General features: G+C 42.5%; 1 protein-coding gene across 1 annotated transcript in view; it reads left to right on the forward strand.

Moving 5' to 3' along the window:
- Positions 1 to 19,024, forward strand: part of PRICKLE2 (prickle planar cell polarity protein 2) — a 352,315-nt gene that overhangs the window by 155,374 nt on the left and 177,917 nt on the right. The gene's annotated exons all lie outside the window — the stretch shown is intronic.

Below are 19,024 nucleotides of genomic sequence, written 5' to 3' on the forward strand. Positions count from 1 at the left end.
CTGAGCTCCCTGCGCTATACAGCAGCTCCCATTAGCTATCTATTTTATGCATAGCAGCATATATATGTGTGTGTGTATGTGTGTGTGTCATTCCTAATATCTCAGTTTGTCCTATGTCCTACCCTCCCTTTCTCTCCCCGGTGTGTGTGTGGCAGAGGGTGGGGGTGTACTTTCGAACTCCTGCTTTCACCATCCAGAATTCTTACTGTGATATTTCCTTATAGCACAATAGTATTCAGTGATCTTGATCACTGATGTAATAGTTCACATTAAACAATGCTTTCCATAATGTATAAAATAAATATTTCTGTGAGAGAAAAGTTAGGAAAGTTGATTATCAGTACTGTGTGGTTTAGGAGCCAGTGGGACTGGGTTTAAATTCTGGCTGCATTATATTCTAGCTCTGTGACCTTGGGCCAGTTACCAGATCTCCGTCTGTGCTTTACCTTACTCATCTGTGAAATACACACTGGTACTGCCCCAAAGGGTTGTTGTAGGATGTAAACGAGTTTATTTACATCAAGCACTTTGAAGCACTTATTATGTAAAGCACTTTATTTCTGTAAAACATTGTATCTGTTAGCTTGTGCTGCATGGCAAAGCACTCCAAAATTGAGTAGATGAGATCAGTATTTCTTCATGATTTCTCTTAATTAAGGCAGGCAGAGCATGCCTTCTGGTCTCCTCATCTGGCGCTGGGTTGGGCTATTGGATGCTTCTATTACACGTTTAGGGTGATCACAGCTGACAGCAGGAGCTGGGCTTGTTTACACAGTTGTCATAGGTTTTCGAACAGCAGCAAGAGGGCAAAGCCCAACTGCACAGTTGCTTTTAAAGCCCCTGCTTTAGTTATAGTTGCTCATATTTCCTCTGGAGAAGGGCATGGTTTTCCTCTCCAGTATTCTTGCCTGGGAAGCCCCACAGACCTAGGAGCCTAGCGGGCAATGGTCCATAGGGTTGCAAACAGTGGAATGCAACTGAGCACGCACGCACGCTAATATTTCATTGGTCCGAGCACATCCTATAACCACGCCCAAGCACATTCTCTAAGCAAGCCCATAGGCATTCTGGGAAAGGATGCCTCAAGAGTACTGGGTGGGAAATCACTCAGACCATTTTTGCAGACATTATGTTTGAAGCACCCTATAAGCATTAGCTGTTACTATTACTGTTATTATTTTTATTAATATTAACTCTCCAACATAAAGCTCCTAAAAGTAAAGACATATTCCGGTAAAGCTCTTGATGTATCTTCAGTTAGTCATTAACGCTTGCCATTTCCAAATATTGTGGGAGCCTTGAAAATTAATACTTGCAACAAGAGAGTTTTTAAGAGGAGCTTATTCTGCAGGGTTGAAATTATTGTTTTTGTTACAAACTGTAGCTGTCCCTACTGGTCTCCCCGGGAGCATTTTGCAGGTTATAAAATACAGCGATTACTATGGTAATCATATTGCAAGTATAAAATGGCTTTGACCTACTTGTTAAAATGCAGTGTGTATTAAAATAAAGACTGTGAGCTTAAAGCTAAATGAACTCAGAATAAAAACAGAATAGCACATCCAAAGTGCTGGAAAGATCTTCAAAAGGAGAGGAGGGCATTTGATAAAGAGGATGCGTTTTTCCTCATTCTTTTCATTTTTCTCCTTGGTCTGATGACCTCTGGGAAATAACACCTTCTCAGAAAGCATTTCTGTTCTCTGCCTGACTTGCAGACAGAAATAATTTTTTTTTAATAATACAAGTTACCATTTGCAGAGCCACACTGTACCAGTCCCATGCTAGGTTTTTTAAGACACTGTTTTGCTTTGTCATCATACTTCCCCCCAGTAGGAATTGGAAGTTGTCAAACAGGAGATAGCAAGAGTGAACATAGACATTCTAGGAATCAGCGAACTAAATGGACTGGAATGGGTGAATTTAACTCAGATGACCATTATATCTGCTACTGCGGGCAGGAATCCCTTAGGAGAAATGGAGTAGCCATCATGGTCCACAAGAGAGTCTGAAATGCAGTATTTGGATACAATCTCAAAAACAACAGAATGATCTCTGTTCATTTCCAAGGCAAACCATTCAATATCACGGTAATCCAAGCCTATGCCCCAACCAGTAATGCTGAAGAAGCTGAAGTTGAACAGTTCTGAGAAGACCTACAAGACCTTTTAGAACTAACACCCAAAAAAGATGTCCTCTTCATTACAGGGGACTGGAATGCAAAAGTTGTAAGTCAAGAAACACCTGGAGTAACAGGCAAATTTGGCCTTGGAATACAGAATGAAGCAGGGCAAAGGCTAATAGAGTTTTGCCAAGAGAACACACTGGTCATAGCAAACACCCTCTTCCAACAACACAAGAGAAGACTCTACACGTGGACATCACTAGATGGTCAACACCGAAATCAGATTGATTATATTCTTTGCAGCCAAAGATGGAGAAGCTCTATACAGTCAACAAAAACAAGACTGGGAGCTGACTATGGCTCAGATCATGAACTCCTTATTGCCAAATTCAGACTTAAATTGAAGAAAGCAGGGAAAACCACTAGACCATTCAGGTATGACCTAAATCAAATCCTTTACAGTGGAAGTGAGAAATAGATTTAAGGGACTAGATCTGATAGATAGTGCCCGATGAACTATGGATGGAGGTTCGTGACACTGTACAGGAGACAGGGATCAAGACCATCCCCATGGAAAAGAAATGCAAAAAAGCAAAATGGCTGTCTGAGGAGGCCTTACAAATAGCTGTGAAAAGAAGAGAAGCGAAAAGCAAAGCAGAAAAGGAAAGACAGAAGCATCTGAATGCAGAGTTCCAAAGAATAGCAAGAAGAGATAAGAAAGCCTTCCTCAGCAATCAGTGCAAAGAAATAGAGGAAAACAACAGAATGGGAAAGACTAGAGATCTCTTCAAGAAAATTAGAGATACCAAGGGAACATTTCATGCAAAGATGGGCTCGATAAAGGACAGAAATGGTATGGACCTAACAGAAGCAGAAGATATTAAGAAGAGGTGGCAAGAATACACAGAAGAACTCTACAAAAAAGATCTTCAAGACCCAGATAATCACAATGGTGTGATCACTCATCTAGAGCCAGACATCCTGGAATGTGAAGTCAAGTGGACCTTAGAAAGCACCACTACGAACAAAGCTAGTGGAGGTGATGGAATTCCAGTTGAGCTATTTCAAATCCTGAAAGATGATGCTGTGAAAGTGTTGTACTCAATATGCCAGCAAATTTGGAAAACTCAGTAGTGGCCACAGGACTGGAAAAGGTCAGTTTTCATTCCAATCCCAAAGAAAGGCAATGCCAAAGAATGCTCAAACTACCGCACAATGGCACTCATCTCACACGCTAGTAAAGTAATGCTCAAAATTCTGCAAGCCAGGCTTCAGCAATACGTGAACTGTGAACTTCCAGATGTTCAAGCTGGTTTTAGTAAGGCAGAGGAACCAGAGATCAAATTGCCAACATCCGCTGGATCATGGAAAAAGCAAGAGAGTTCCAGAAAAACATCTATTTCTGCTTTATTGACTATGCCAAATCCTTTGACTGTGTGGATCACAATAAACTATGGAAAATTCTTCAAGAGTTGGGAATACCAGACCACCTGACCTGCCTCTTGAGAAACCTGTATACAGGTCAAGAAGCAAAATTTAGAACTGGACATGGAACAACAGACTGGTTCTAAATAGGAAAAGGAGTCCGTCAAGGCTGTATATTGTCACCCTGCTTATTTAACTTATATGCAGAGTACATCATGAAAAACTCTGGGCTGGAAGAAGCACAAGCTGGAATCAAGATTGCCGGGAGAAATATCAATAACCTCAGATATGCAGATGACACCACCGTTATGGCAGAAAGTGAAGAGAAACTGAAAAGCCTGTTGATGAAAGTGAAAGAAGAGAGTGAAAAAGTTGGCTTAAAGCTCAACATTCAGAAAACAAAGATCATGGCATCTGGTCCCATCACTTCGTGGGAAATAGATGAGGAAACCGTGGAAACAGTGTCAGACTAAGAGGAGTAAATTTCCTGAAGCACTTACATTTCATCTCGCGCAGTATGCATTTATCCAATATGTATCCTGCCCTCCTTGTTGCTGGCACTCTGCTTGGTTAACATGAGGGCCTCAGTTTGGTCTCGTTAGCATAATTCACTAGGGAGTGGAATGTGGCCAGAGTGAAGGTTGGCCTTTTACAGCCTGATCATTTCTGTGCTACCCAAGGAAGCTTCTAAGTTTGAGCTTCCGGTTTTGTCCATAATTATTTATTCTTTGACATGGATGATTTTGAGACATAATTGGCCCTAAGTATTGCAATTTTCAGTCACATTAATTGACCCTCTGATAATTACAGAAGGGAAAAGAATGTACACAGAGGTTAGCTGATAAATTTAGGTCCCAGGAGCTTTATTTCCTGAAATTATCCTGGAAATAAATCTGAACTTGAAAGCTTCATACAACAAGTCGATTTTAAGCGTTCAGTTATTTAAAATTTTTAATCATGGTGGAGAACAACTGAGTCAGTAAAGTGACTCCTTTGATTTAACTTGTTTTAGTTAATGATGTCTACATACTCCACTGTGTTCATCATTTTCCTAGAGAAAGGTGATTCTTAAAATTCTCTTGTCGGCCTTCCAGAGGAGGGTAGAATATTCATTCAGTGGACAGTGGTAATGGAAGATTTCCTTGGAAAACTCCTAGTTTGGGTCTTCTAACCAGGAGACTAAACATCAAGTCCAGTGACCAGAAATGTTAAGCTTTATTTACATCTAGAGGGGAGGAGTAGTGTGTGTGAAACCTCTTCAGTCATGTCCGAGTCATTGTGATCCTAAGGACTGTAGCCTGCCAGGCTGCTCTTTGCATGGGATTCTCCAAGCAAGAATACTGGAGTGGGGTGCCATTTCCTTCTCTAGGAGATCTTCCTGATCCAGGGCTTGAACCCACAGGAGGAGCAATAAGGGAGTGTAAAATACAAGGAGCCTTGAGACTTTTTGTCTGGCAGCTCATGTTGTTCAGTCAGTAAGTCATGTCCAACTCTTTGTGGCCCCATAGACTGCAGCACGCCAGGCTTCCCTGTCCTTCTCTATCTCCCAGAGTTTGCTCAAATTCATGTCCAGTGAGTCAGTAATGCCTTCCAACCATCTCATCCTCTGTTGCCCACTTCTCCTCTTGTCCTCAGTCTTTCTCAGCATCAGGGTCTTTTCCAGTGAGACACCTCTTCACATCAGGTGGCCAAAGTATTGGAGCTTCAGCATCAGTCCTTCCGATGAATATTCAGGGTTGATTTCCTTTAGGATGGACTGGTTGGATCTCCTTGCTCTCCGAGTCCTCTCCAGCACCACAGTTTGAGAGCATCAGTTTGGCACACAGCCTTCTTTATGGTCCCACTCTCACATCCGTACATGAGTACTGGCAGCTCATAGTAACTGATTAATTGCTTGACCCTGAGAGTTAGTGACCCATGAGAGGTCACCTTGACTTGAGTGTTATGATCATCAATGAGAGTGATCTCATGTAAGTCATTTTTTTTTAAACTTTTTATTTTATATTGGGTATAGCTAATAAACAATGCTGTAATAGTTTCAGGTGGACAGCAAAGGGGTCAGCCATACTTACATACGTATCCATTCTTGCCCAAATTCCCCCTCCCATCCAGGCTGCCACATAACAGTGAGCAGAGTTCCCTGTGCTATACAATAGGACTTTGTTGCTTATCCATTTTAAATATAGCACTGTGCACATGTCCATCCCAGACTCCCTAACTGTCCTTGTCCTCATCCTTCCCTCCCACTCCTGGCAACCGTAAGTTTGTTCTCTAAGTCTGTGAATCTGTTTCTGTTTTGTGAATGAGTTCTTTTCTTTTTTCTTTTTTCGACGAATAAGTTCATTTGTATTATTTCCTTTTTGATTCTGCATATAGGGGATGCCATACAATACTTCTTTCTTTGACTTTCATATAAGGCATTATTGAAATGCAAGTGGTTCTTTTGAATGCTAGCGTATTACTCCAAGTCACTTCATAACGTGGATTTGGCAATGGTTTGCAGTTCCCCTTAGGTGGGGGTGAGGGGTGGGAACCCCTGTCCATCAGTCAGTAGTGATTTACTAAGTGTCTACAAAGGGCTGTTAAAGCATATGTAAGAAATTCAGAAGATCCTTCAAGTGGTGACAACTATCTTCCCAGTGCTGATTTCTGTGGGAGAGGGAGAGAAGGAGAGAGGCGAGCAGACAGACAAAACGTGAACCTTCAGGACATACTCAGTGGTAGAGCAGCAGTTTATCCACGTGAGATATCACACGAAGTTTTTCAGGCAGCAGGATCAGCAGTGCAGTGAGTCAGGTAAACTTGCAGTAGCCTGGCTCACCCTCTGAGCATGGTAGGGAAAGGCCTCCTGGAGAAGGAAGGATTGAAGCAGGACCTTGGAAGCTTGCAGGGTCAAGGCTGTGCTTCCTGTGGCCACACAGCGGATGACCACTAATTTTGTGGCCTCAGACAACACCTGTGTATTATGATGTAGCCTGTGGTTGTCTTCTTTGCCCAGATTCTCTAAAAGCTGAAATCCAGGTGTTTCCATCTGCTTCGGTTCTCATCTGCCCATCTTCCAAGCTCGTCGAACTATTGGCAGGATTTAGTTCGTTGTGGTGGGACTAAAGTCCCTGTTGCCCAGCTGACTGTCACCCAAGAGCTTTTGGGTGACAGTTAAAAATTAAAAGCTGTCAGCAATTTTTAGGTCCTTGCAATGTGGCCCCCTTCATCTTCAAAGTTAATGACTGAGAATCTCTCTTACATCAGATGCCCCCTCCCCTTTCAGTCTCTTTGTCCAGGAGATCCTAGTGTCTTCCAGTGGGTGATGGGATTAGGTCAGGCTCACTGAAGATAATCTCAATTTAAGGTCAGTTGATTTGGGATCTCAGATTACAGTTGCAGAATTCCTTCACAGCAGCGCCTAGATCAGTGCTTGAAAAATTGGGAGAAGGCATGTGTATGCCCCAAGGCAGACATCTTGGGAGCCATATCAGAATTCTGTCTCCCCCATGGTTAGATAGTAAGCTTTAAACGTCCAAGATGGAAACTAAATTAATTATCAAAGTTCTAATGTGTATTGCATGCACAGCCTGGAATTTGGAGGAGACCCTTTTAAAGGAAATGAACTTCAGAGTGGCCAGATAGTGATACAGAATTGGAGGGAACTCATTGGTTGGCTTGTTTCATCATCTCAGCCCAGAACTACGTCCCTCTCCCTTCTTCAATTTCCTGGCAAACTCTCCTTTCTCTCCCTTCTTTTCTTTCACACATACATACAGGCAGGTTTTCCCAAGAGTCCACATTCTCCATGGGGTGATTCTGCTGCCTAGGGGCATGTGCTTATGTCTGGAGATATTTGGGGTCATCATAACTATCAGGGATACTGGAAGCATCCAATGGGTAGAAGCCAGGGATGCTATTCAATATCCTGCATGCACAGGACAGCCCCTCCAACCAAGAGTCATCCAGTCCCCATGTCGATGCTGCCAGGGTCGATTAGCTCAACAAAATGTCTCTTTTTGCCACTCCTGGGTCTCTCTTAAGCCTCCATAGTTTTTCTCATACCATTGCATCTGCCTGAACGTGCTTCTCCCCTTTTCCATCTCAAGGATTCCTCGTCATTCTTTGAAAGTTCATTCTACCATCACTTTTTTGTGCTGGTCCAGGTCATTCTCTCCACGGTACTTTTTCACACCTGGGCTACATCACTCGGTGCTTTATCAATGTGTGTGTGTGTGTGTGTGTGTGTGTGTGTGTATATATATATCATATCTGTCTCTCCCACAAGACTGTGGGTTCCTCTTGAGTGTGAATTGTGTGTGTTTTTTAATATCTGTGTTCTCAGAGCTCATTACTATAATGTCTTGTGTGTAGTAGATGCTCAGTAGGTGTCAGGTGGACAGGTAAAGGATAAATGCATGAGCACCTGCAAAGTTCGTGGACATGAACTACCATCAGTTCTCAGTTTCCACTCAGTCTTTCTTCCAAGTGCATCTTGCGACCGAGATCCAGCAGTTGACATAAAGAGTGGTCTGCACATGTGAAGATGGTGCACCTGGGGGATCTGGGAGCAGGATGGCCCTGTTTGGGCTCCCATCCCAGCCACTTACAAACTGTGTTATGAGAGGCAGGTTACTTAACCTTTCTGTACCTCAGTTTCCTCCTCTGAACATGGAAATCTTCATAGTTGCTACTTCAGTGGGCTGTGGGAAGGATTCAGTGAGAGTTCTGTTATAGTCAAGAGTGTGAGGAAATGGGAGGGGTATTCATTTGCATAATGCTTCCTTGTTTTCCAAATTCGAAATAAATGAACTTCTCCCCAACACCCTGAAAAAACAATGGATGCAGGTCAGCATGGCTCAATGTGGCGGACACCTCCAAAGTCATATATCTGAAAATTCAGGGCCAGAATGTTCCCATAACCACCAAAAAAAGAGATGTCAAGATTTACGTCCATAAAATGAAAATGCTGATACCTAGATCTCATGATTAATGCTTTTGAACTATGGTATTGGAAAAGACTCTCGAGAGTCCCTTGGACTGCAAGGAGATCTATCCAGTCCATCCTAAAGGGAATCAGTCCTGAATATTCATTGGAAGGACTGATGCTGAAGCTGAAACTCCAGTACTTTGACAACCTGATGCAAAGAACTGACTCATTGGAAAAGACCCTGATGCTGGGAAAGATTGAAGGCAGGAGGAGAAGGGGATAACAGAGGATGAGATGGTTGGATGGCATTACCGACTCAATGGACATGAGTTTGAGTAAGCTTCAGAAGTTGGTGATGGACAAGGAGGCCTGGCCTGCTGCAGTCCATGGGGTCACAAAGAGTTGGACATGACTGAGAGACTGAACTGAGATCTCATATTCATACAGATTACCTATGTTAGAAATGCTCTTTAAAGTTTGAGGCATTAGTTTTCCCTGTAAACTGAAAGTTTGCCTTTTTATTTAGGAATACTCTCTGATAGCTCATTTGGTAAAGAATCCACCTGCAATGCAGGAGACCTTGGTTCAATTCCTGGGTTGGGAAGATCCCTTGGAAAAGGGATAGGCCACCCACTCCACTTTTCTTGGGCTTCCCTTGTGGTTCAGCTGGTAAAGAATCCACCTGCAGTGCGGCCGACCTGGGTTTGATCCCTGGATTGGGAAGATCCCCTGGAGAAGGGAGAGGCTACCCATTCCAGTATTCTGGCCTGAAGAATTCCATGGACTCTATAGTCTGTGGGGTCCCAAAGAGTTGGACATGACTTACCGACTTTCCCTTTCACTTTTCACTTTAGAATCACCTTGTCAGGAATGAGGAGGACATAAACCACCCCATGTTGTCCTGGTCAAATTAAGCTTGAAAGATTTTTCATTACTTGTTGCTCAGTTGCTAAGCCATGTCCACCTCTTTTCATTATTAAGAACATTTTAAAACATAATCAGAAGTAGGAAGAAAAGTATAATGACTCCCTATGTAATAGGTTTCAGTTCAGTCACTCAGTCATGTCTGACTCTTTGTGACCCCATGAACCGCAGCACACCAGGCCTCCCTGTCCATCACCAACTCCCAGAGTCCACCCAAACCCATGTCCATCGAGTCGGTGATGCCATCCAACCATCTCATCCTCTGTCGTTCCCTTCTCCTCCTGACAGTTATCAAATTGTGCTACATTTCTTTCATCTTTTTCCTTTTACTCATGGTTCCTCCCTCCTTCCCCTTCTCCTTTACTCTTCTCTCTCCTAAGTATTTGAAAGGAAAGCTCAGACATCATGTGATTTTAACCTTACATACCTAAACATGTTTTCTAAAAAGTGTGGAAATTATCTTACAGGACCTAGCAGCACTGACAATAATGCCTCATTCTCATTTAATTGGAGTGTCATGTTTTTGAATGGCTTGAATGTAAAAGGGTTTGAAGCCAGTCCCCTGAGGAACCATGCATAGAAGTGGCTTGATAGAAGATAAAGACTCGGGTTTTTGAAAGACCCTGAGTGGAAGAGTTGGCTGGCTTGGCTCTCTGTGGTCCATGTTAGTGGAGTATCAGCCACAGCTCACTGGAGGCAGGAACTTAGTCCAGGAGCCAGCTGTCTGCTAGTGAACTGAGCTGCCTCTCCTGCAGGCGTGCAGAGTAAGAACCAGTGGAATGGTTTATTTCATTCATTTTATGAATAGTAAATTGCCAAGATCTGCTGGAACATTGAAAAAGCAAGGGAGTTCCAGAAAAACATCTATTTCTGCTTTATTGACTATGCCAAAGCCTTTGACTGTGTGGATCACAATAAACTTTGGAAAATTCTTCAAGAGATGAGAATACCAGACCACCTGACCTGCCTCTTGGGAAACCTGTATGCAGGTCAGGAAGCAACAGTTAGAACTGGACATGGAACAACAGACCGGTTCCAAATAGGAAAAGGAGTACATCAAGGCTGTATATTGTCACCCTGCTTATTTAACTTCTATGCAGAGTACCTCATGAGAAACGCTGGGCTGGAAGAAGCACAAGCTGGAATCAAGATTGCCGGGAGAAATATTATTAACCTCAGCTATGCAGATGACACCATCCTCATGGCAGGAAGTGAAAAATAACTAAAGAGCTTCTTGATGAAAGCGAAAGAGGAGAGTGCAAAGGTTGGCTTAAAGCTCAACACTCAAAAAACTAAGATCATGGCATCTGGTCCCATCACTTCATTGCAAATAGATGGGGAAACAATGGAAATAGTGAGAAACTATTTTGGGGGCTCCAAAATCACTGCAGATGACTGAAGCCATGAAATTAAAAGACACTTACTCCTTGGAAGAAAAGTTATGACCAACCTAGACAGCATATTAAAAAGCAGAGACATTACTTTGCCAACAAAGGTCCTTCTAGTCAAGGCTATGGTTTTTCCAGTGGTCATGTATGGATGTGAGAGTTGGACTGAGAAGAAGGCTGAGTGCCGAAGAATTGATGCTTTTGAACTGTGGTGTTGGAGAAGACTCTTGCGAGTCCCTTGGACTGCAAGGAGAGCCAACCAGTCCATTCTGAAGGAGATCAGCCCTGGGATTTCTTTGGAAGGAATGATGCTAAAGCTGAAACTCCCAGTACTTTGGCCACCTCATGCGAAGTGTTGACTCATTGGAAAAGACTCTGATGCTGGGAGGGGTTGGGGGCAGGAGGAGAAGGGGATGACAGAGGATGAGATGGCTGGATGGCATCACTGACTCGATGGACGCGAGTCTGAGTGAACTTCAGGAGTTGGTGATGGACAGGGAGGCCTGGTGTGCTGCGATTCATGGGGTCGCAAAGAGTCGGACACGACTGAGCGACTGAACTGAACTGAAACTTTGTAAGTACATCAATAAGGAGATCTCAATTGGGTGCTTAGAGTTGCCTCTTCTTTAAAACTTGGTCATCTCCATTATTAGTCAAGAAAGAACAATGTCATGGCAGTAGCCCTTGGCATACCACAGTTCCTCAGTTACTTTTTTTTTTTTTGAGTAATTTGTTAAACATCCTTACGAGAACAAAACAGAAGGAAAATAGTAAATTTAGATTAAAGCCAAAGTAATGCAAGAGATGGTTTTAACTTGGGGGTTTTGCCTAGTTCTGTTTTTCACTGTTCAGGTTTGCATACATTAAAACTTACTTTAGGTTTACAGTTCTGTGGGTGTTTACAAATGCATCTGGTCACACAACCAGTGTCGCAATGAAGATACATATCTCCTCCTAAATTTTTCTCTGTCCCTGCTCCCATCTCCGAGCCTTGTGTTTTGCGCCTATGAGTTTGCCTTTTCTGGAATGTCACATAATGCATTCATACAGTATGTAGCCTTTTCAGTCTGACTCTCTCTCAGCACTACATATTTGTGATTCATCCACCGTGTTGCTTATGTTTGTTCCTTTTACTCACTGGGTCATATTCTATGTGTGGCTGTCCCACAACTTGTTTATTCATGTAAATAATAATATAAGGCCCATTCAGTATGTCATTAATATGATATTTAGTAAAAGCAGATTTATCAGAAATCCTGCAGGTGGTATACAAAATGAGTGAGTCTTGGGAGAAAAAAACTAATCTGACCAGTTTATGCATTAAAGGGTTGTTGATGGTGGTTCATCTTTTAATCGCTTACCCAAACCTCAACAGTGTGTTTGATTGAAATATAAATAGGTTTCCTGTCATCCTATGTCAGAGCACAGCTTCTGGGGCCTCCAGAACGTCCTCTTCATATTCTCTCATCATGTATTTCCATTTGTTCGTTTCCTCCCTCTCTCCTCCCTCCTTCCCCCTCCCTTTCCTCCCTTTCTCTTGCCCTCCTTGTCTTTCTCCTCATTCTCACTCTGATATTCTTCCTCCCTTTCTCCCTTCACTTGCCTGTCTCCTCCCCCTAATACTTCATTGGAGTTTATGTAACTGAATTAATTAGACCTATTTCTCAAGGAGTTGGTTTTCCATAAGATTCACTTTGCAGTTGGCATGACAGAAGAGCTAGCATATTAATCAAACGCTACAATTTGTTCTTTGTGTCTGAATCACGCTGGGGTTGGGCTTCCTGCTTATCTGTTGTCCGTTTATACCATTCTGTCCTTCACAGGGAATGAGCCTGGATTCTTTGTGACTGGGCTGGGTGATGGTTGTGAGTGTTGATAGATTGGGCGTGGAAATGCTAAACAGGGCCAGACCCTACCTTTTTAGTTAGTGTTACAGAGTGCCCAGGATATAAAGTGTCTTCTGAAAATAAATAAGAGTCTTTCTTTTCCTTCCTTTAGCTGATGATATCAGTACCATTTAATAGAATAAAATGATAAAAATCTTCGTTCTTTCTTAAATAACATGTTAATTACTGTTCTATGTATTCACTTTGTATTTCTGAAATATATTCACTTTTTAGACGTTTTTGTCCCCCAGTGCATTTTAAATCCTCAAACATACTCAAATTATATGTATTTTATATAGTCTTAACGTGTGTCTGGTGGGGTGGGGGGCGGCTCTTTGTAGCTAACCAGGCGATCAGAGTCTGCAGCTTTCTCCATTTAGCCTGTTTGCTGCAGAATACAAAGGCTGCTAAAGGATTTGAGTGCATATCTTAAAAGCTCATCAGAAATATTCTGAGCTCCAGACTTTTTTTTCTCTCTCAGCAACATTTCAGATATGGAGGTTCTCCTCGGTTGCCCCTGCTCGTGTTGCTGAATTTAAAATGCCACAGGAAAAAAGAAAGATCTGTTCTGTTGTCTCATCTGTGGAATGAGGGGGTTGGACTAGATGGGAGATGTCAGATACATAGCAATAGTGCTGTCACCCCCTTCTCCATCCACATGACAGACATCACTAATCAATCACAGCATGCTTTCCTGCCATATGCAGCCTCAGACTTCTTATCAAGTCAGCACTCCAGGAATCCACTACCAGTCGGTCATTGCTAGCTGAAGAGATAAAATCTATTTTTCTGTTCTGAAACATGATGGGATTTAATCTCTAGTGCAAATTTAAGTTGTTTTATAAAAGTCAGATCACCATTGCATGGTAGCAGGAAGAATGTTGGAAGGCATGGGTGGTTTCAAGTGAAGATTTCATATCACTACGTTTTATGCTCCATGAAGACAAATGTTGTGTTTTATTCATGTGTTTCCATGTTTACACAGCCTATAAGTCAAACCTTCTTGCTGCTGCTGCTAAGTCACTTCATTTGTGTCCGACTCTGTGTGACCCCGTAGATGGCAGCCCACCAGGCTCCCCACTCCCTGGGATTCTCCAGGCAAGAATACTGGAGTGGGTTGCCATTTCCTTTTCTAATGCATGAAAGTGAAAAGTGAAAGTGAAGTTGCTCAGTCGTGTCTGACTCCTAGCAACCCCATGGACTGCAGCCTACCAGGCTCCTCCGTCCATGGGATTTTCCAGGCAAGAGCACTGGAGTGGGGTGCCATTGCCTTCTCCTCAAACCTTCTTAGTAGATGTTAGATTCATGTTTGTTAAATGATACATGAAGGAATGAATGGAAAGCTTGGCCTTGGCCAATGCTTTCGTCTCTAAGATGGCATAGTTCAGTGCTTCTTCCAAAAGGCAGGTATAACCTTTACCATTATTGAATTTCTCTACTGAAATTCAGGCAACTCCTCCAGATTTGGCTAGATAGCTCTGTGTTCTTACCTGCCGAGCATTGGCAGGGCCCAGTAATTTGGCACCATAGGTTGGACTTTACGAGTTTCTTTTCCATGCATCATCCAGGTCATTCATAAACTTGTTAAGTAATACTGAGGAGGGTCCATCTATTCCTCCCACTGCTGGACTCTGAATTCTTTCAGTTTACTTTGTGGTTAGGAATCTGAAAGTTTCATGATAAAGAGAAGTCTGTTACAGTTTTGGAATTTATCACTGAAAAGAATCACATACTTGACACTTAACTTATGCAGCCTTCATTAGTTATTTTGGAAGAACTATATTTTAAGTTCCTTTATTGAAAGGGCCAGATCAAATAACTCTTTAAATCTGGTAGCATAATAATGTTATTTTTGCAGGCTAGATTCAATAAATATTCAATGTTCTTCAAGATAGTTTCTTGAAAAATAGGCTGAAGCCTCTGTCTCTGTCAGCTTTCTGAAGAAAATCACCTTTTAAAACAAGAGGCATTTTTTTTTTCCCACCGAATCATTGGATTTCATCTAATAACAACAACAGCTACCCATTTAGTAAAAAAAATCAATTATGGGTCAGGCATTCTGCTAAGTGCCTTACATGTGTTATCTCTAAATCTCAAAACAACGCCGGGACTTAAGTGATATGAATTCCATTCTACAGATGAGATGAGTGACGCTTGGAAAAGTTACATAACTTCGCCAAAGTCAGACTAGATGATAAGTAGCAGTACTGGAATTTAAAGGCAAGCCTAATTCTAAAGTGTTTCCTCGTAAGGATACTAGCTCCCTCAGTGTAGATGTTACCTACTCCAGGAAGCCCTTTATCAAGTACTGCCTTCCCACAAGACTGGTTGAGATGTTCTTCCTCTGTGTTTTTATAGTAGTATAGTTTATGCCCCGTGATGGCTGGCTCAGTAGTAAAGAATCCTACTTCAGGAGATGCGGGTACAGTGGGTCGGGAAGATCCCCTGGGGAAGGAAATGGCAACCCACTCCAGTATTCTTGCCTGGGAAATGACATGGACAGAGGAGCCTGGCGGGCTACAGTCCGTTGGTCACAAAAGAGTCAGACACAAACTTAGTGACTGAATGACAACAACAAATGATGACACTCTCCACCTGTTTATTTGCTTCGTCTACCACCAGAGTAAGGTTCCTGGGAACAGGGGCTCCGAGCTGCTGTTCATTCGGTTCCTGTTCCTCCACCACCAGAGTAGGGTTCCTGGGAACAGGGGCTCCGAGCTGCTGTTCATTCGGTTCCTGTTCCTCCACCACCAGAGTAGGGTTCCTGGGAACAGGGGCTCCGAGCTGCTGTTCATTCGGTCCTTCCCCCCCGAGTAGGTTCCTGGAACCCCGGCTGCTGTTCTCCCTGCCCCCCCGAGGTCCTGGGGGGCTCCGAGCTGCTGTTCATTCGGTTCTTGTGTGTATGCTTTTCTTCCTGCCACTTTTGTTACTGGCTGAATGAACGTGTCTTTCCAAGGATGCCTCTGCTATCTCATCTTGGTGCTTAAGAGCCATATTAATGTACAGTTAGACATGTAAGGACCTTCTGTAGTGCAGAATTTGTTACTTTGGGGGATGAAAGACTGCGGGAAATGTAATCCGACTGTAAATGGGGAATAGCAGACTTGCCTCTCTTTAAAGTGCCATCTATTTAATTCTGTCATTGCATTGTTAAACTGTTATACTTTTCCTCAGTTCAGTCTTTTATTAACTGTACTTTTATGAGTAATTAATACAGACAGATATTCCTGCCTGAGGTGTCTTATGCTTCTTGAATCTGAAGATTCATGAGTTTTATAAATTCTAGAAAACTCTTAGCCATTATGCCTCTCCTTAATGTCTATTCTGTGCCAGCGGGACTCCGGTTAGACATATGTTGGCCCTTCTAAGTCTGTCCTCCGTATCACTTAAACATCTTTGTAGTTTTCAGCTTTGCATCCCTTTGTGTTTCATCTTGTGTAATGTCCTGAGATCTGTATTTCTCTCTTCAGCAGTATTTCATCTTGTTTCATCTCTCCATTGAGTTTTTAATTTTAATGAATCTATAGAAGAAAGAGAAGAGTTGCTCTTTTTTTTGTTGTTTCATTTCTAGCTTTATTGTGTTTAGTCATTTTAAACTTTATTAATGTTCTTTTCCAAAATGTTGTTTTATTACCTCTAACTCTTGAGCCCTGATCCTCATACTTGATGACTTATGACTGTGTTTTGTAATTTACTATCACGAGCTCATGCTTTGAAGGGTCAGATGTAGCCCAGGTTATAGAACTGACTCTGCAGGAAAATTTTTCATTTCCTTCTGTGGGGAATTCTTGGCATATTGTGAACGGGACCAAGCTTTACATTAATTGTTCAGTTGGAGTTTGCTGATGCTCACTTCAATTGTTCATATTCCACTCTGAAGAAAGGCATAGGCTGAGGGCTTCTAATTCTCAACTTAAATGTTTCCCTCCTGCTCAGACCACAGGGAGACAAGTTTCCTTGGGATGGTTGACAGTTTTTCTAATCTATTTGTTTACCGAGGGTGCAGCCCTCAGGGAGTGTTCCTGGTTTTCTGGAGGAGTTTCCTAACAACTTCCTACTTCTGCTTGTTCCAAAGCCTCATCTTCTGTTCTACTTGGGTATTCAAACCCTAGCCCCTAGGGAACCAAGACAGACTGTTCTCCTGTTGCCAACCATCTTCCCTTCTGCCTCATATCCCCAGCATGAATTTGCATGTTCACCATTCTTGTTTTTAGTTACTTCTTTTTTCTACCTGGGTACTCTCCTTTCTTAATTGTGAGTCAGCTAAGCCCTTAAAATAATTTTGGTTATATTTTATCTAGTGTATCTAGGGTTTTTGAAGAGTTGGAATTTTTAGGTTGTCATCATTTACCATCTTGCCAGATCTAGGAGCTTATTACAAGCTCCTGGTAAAATAATCAAGTAATACACAAAAGTATATGGTGAAATAGTAGTCTCCTTCCCACTGTAGACCTGCTTAGTTCTCATACCACCTTGCCAAGAATAATAACCTTTACCATTTTCTTAGGCATAGTTCTAGAAACATTTTACGCACATACAGCATACATATGTATATATAACACATGCGTCCATGCTTAGTCACTCAGTCATGTCCAGCTGTTTTGTGACCCCATGGACTGTAGCCCGCCAGGCACCTCTGTCCATGGGATTTCCCAGGCAAGAATACTGGAGTGGGATACATTTCCTTCTTTAGAGGATCTTCCCAACCCAGGAATCAAACCTACGTCACCTCTGTTTCCTGCACTGCAGGCAGAGTCTTTACATGCTGAGCAATTGTGGAAGCCCATATAATACATGAAGATTTATTTAATCAAGCAGGGATATATTTTACCTTCTGCTCTGTACTTAGCAATATATTTTGAAGTTTATTGTTTATTAGTGCACTTAACTGCTTCGTTTCATGACTGTAGTATTCCAGAAATGGGTGTTCTATAATTTATTTTTCCATTTCCCCTATTTTTATTGGGTGGTAGTTTTCAGTTATTGTGATATTATAGACTGTGCTCCAATAAACATCCCTGGTCATATGTCTTTGCTGACTATACATCTAACATAATTCTGTTTGTATATTTTGCTCTGTCTCTCCCCCATGCTGTGATGGGGATTAATTTCCTGCGTCAACTGGACTGGGCCAAGGGATGCCCAGATAGTTGGTAACATTAGTTTTAAGTGTGTCTGTGAGGGAGTCTCAGGAAGAGATTAGCATTTGAATCAGTGAACTTCTGAAAGAAGATTTCCTCTTCACTGGTGCAGGTGGGCATCTTCCAATCTGTTGAGGGTCTGAACAGAGCAAAAAGGTGGAGGAAAGATCAATTTACTCTCTTTGCTTAAGCTATGACTTCTACATTTTCCTGCCTTCAGACATTGGCATTCCTGGTTCTTGACTTTTGGACTGGGACCAGGACTTGCACCCCTGGCACCCAGTTTTCAAGCTTTTGTATGTGTCCAGCATTATAACACCAGCTTTCTTGATTCTCCAACAACTCACAGACTACAGACCATGGGACTATTCCATCTCTGTAACTCCATATAGGGTGCCAATTCCTATAATAAATCTCTGCATATCTATCTATACACCTTACTGGTTCTATAGCTCTCGAAAACCTTAGTACACACCTCCACTCCCACTAGGAGTAGTCACCTCAGCATCTTGCATGATGTCTGGCACTGAGCAGGTACAGAATTCACATCTGTTTCATGAATGACCATGTATTCACGAAGAAGCCAAACCAGCAGTCAGATCATCCCAACCCCCAGGAAATGTATTCTGATTTTAGAAACACCAGCTCTTGACTATAGCTGGGCTATAGCTGTTGATCGGGCATACCTCCTAGACCAGATTTGCACTAACACCATCATTAACAACAACTGCATGAGATATCATGATCATGCTTTACAAACAAGGAAACTGAGGCGCAGGTTCTATAACTTGTAAGAGGCTGAGACTACAACGGGGACTGCTGGCCTCTTGAATATCACCTTTTAATTAACGTTTGTCTTGCCACAGCCAACACAGGAGGTGTCAGTGTTCATTCCTTTGTTTATTCGTTCATTTATTCCATCCACAAATGTTTACTGAGAGCTCACAGTGTTCCAGGCAGGAGGTAGGTAACACGGTGTGGGGAGAGACGGAAACAAGCCCTGCAGTGGTGGAATTTACAGTATAAAGGAAGAGACAGATTAAGCAAAAAACAGTGAGTGTGATCAGTGCCCCCAAGGCGGGGGTAGTAGTGGGGAGAATTTGGAAGCACCTAGCTGGGGGTTCTTTCCAGTAATTAAGAGAGCCCCCAAATCTGATGAGTGGGATGAGCCTTGAAGGATGAGCAAGATGGGAGGGGTGAAGGCCAAGGAGCAGCCTGTTCCCTGC

This window comes from Capra hircus, chromosome 22 (genome assembly GCF_001704415.2).
Source record: "Capra hircus breed San Clemente chromosome 22, ASM170441v1, whole genome shotgun sequence".
NCBI lineage: Eukaryota > Metazoa > Chordata > Mammalia > Artiodactyla > Bovidae > Capra > Capra hircus.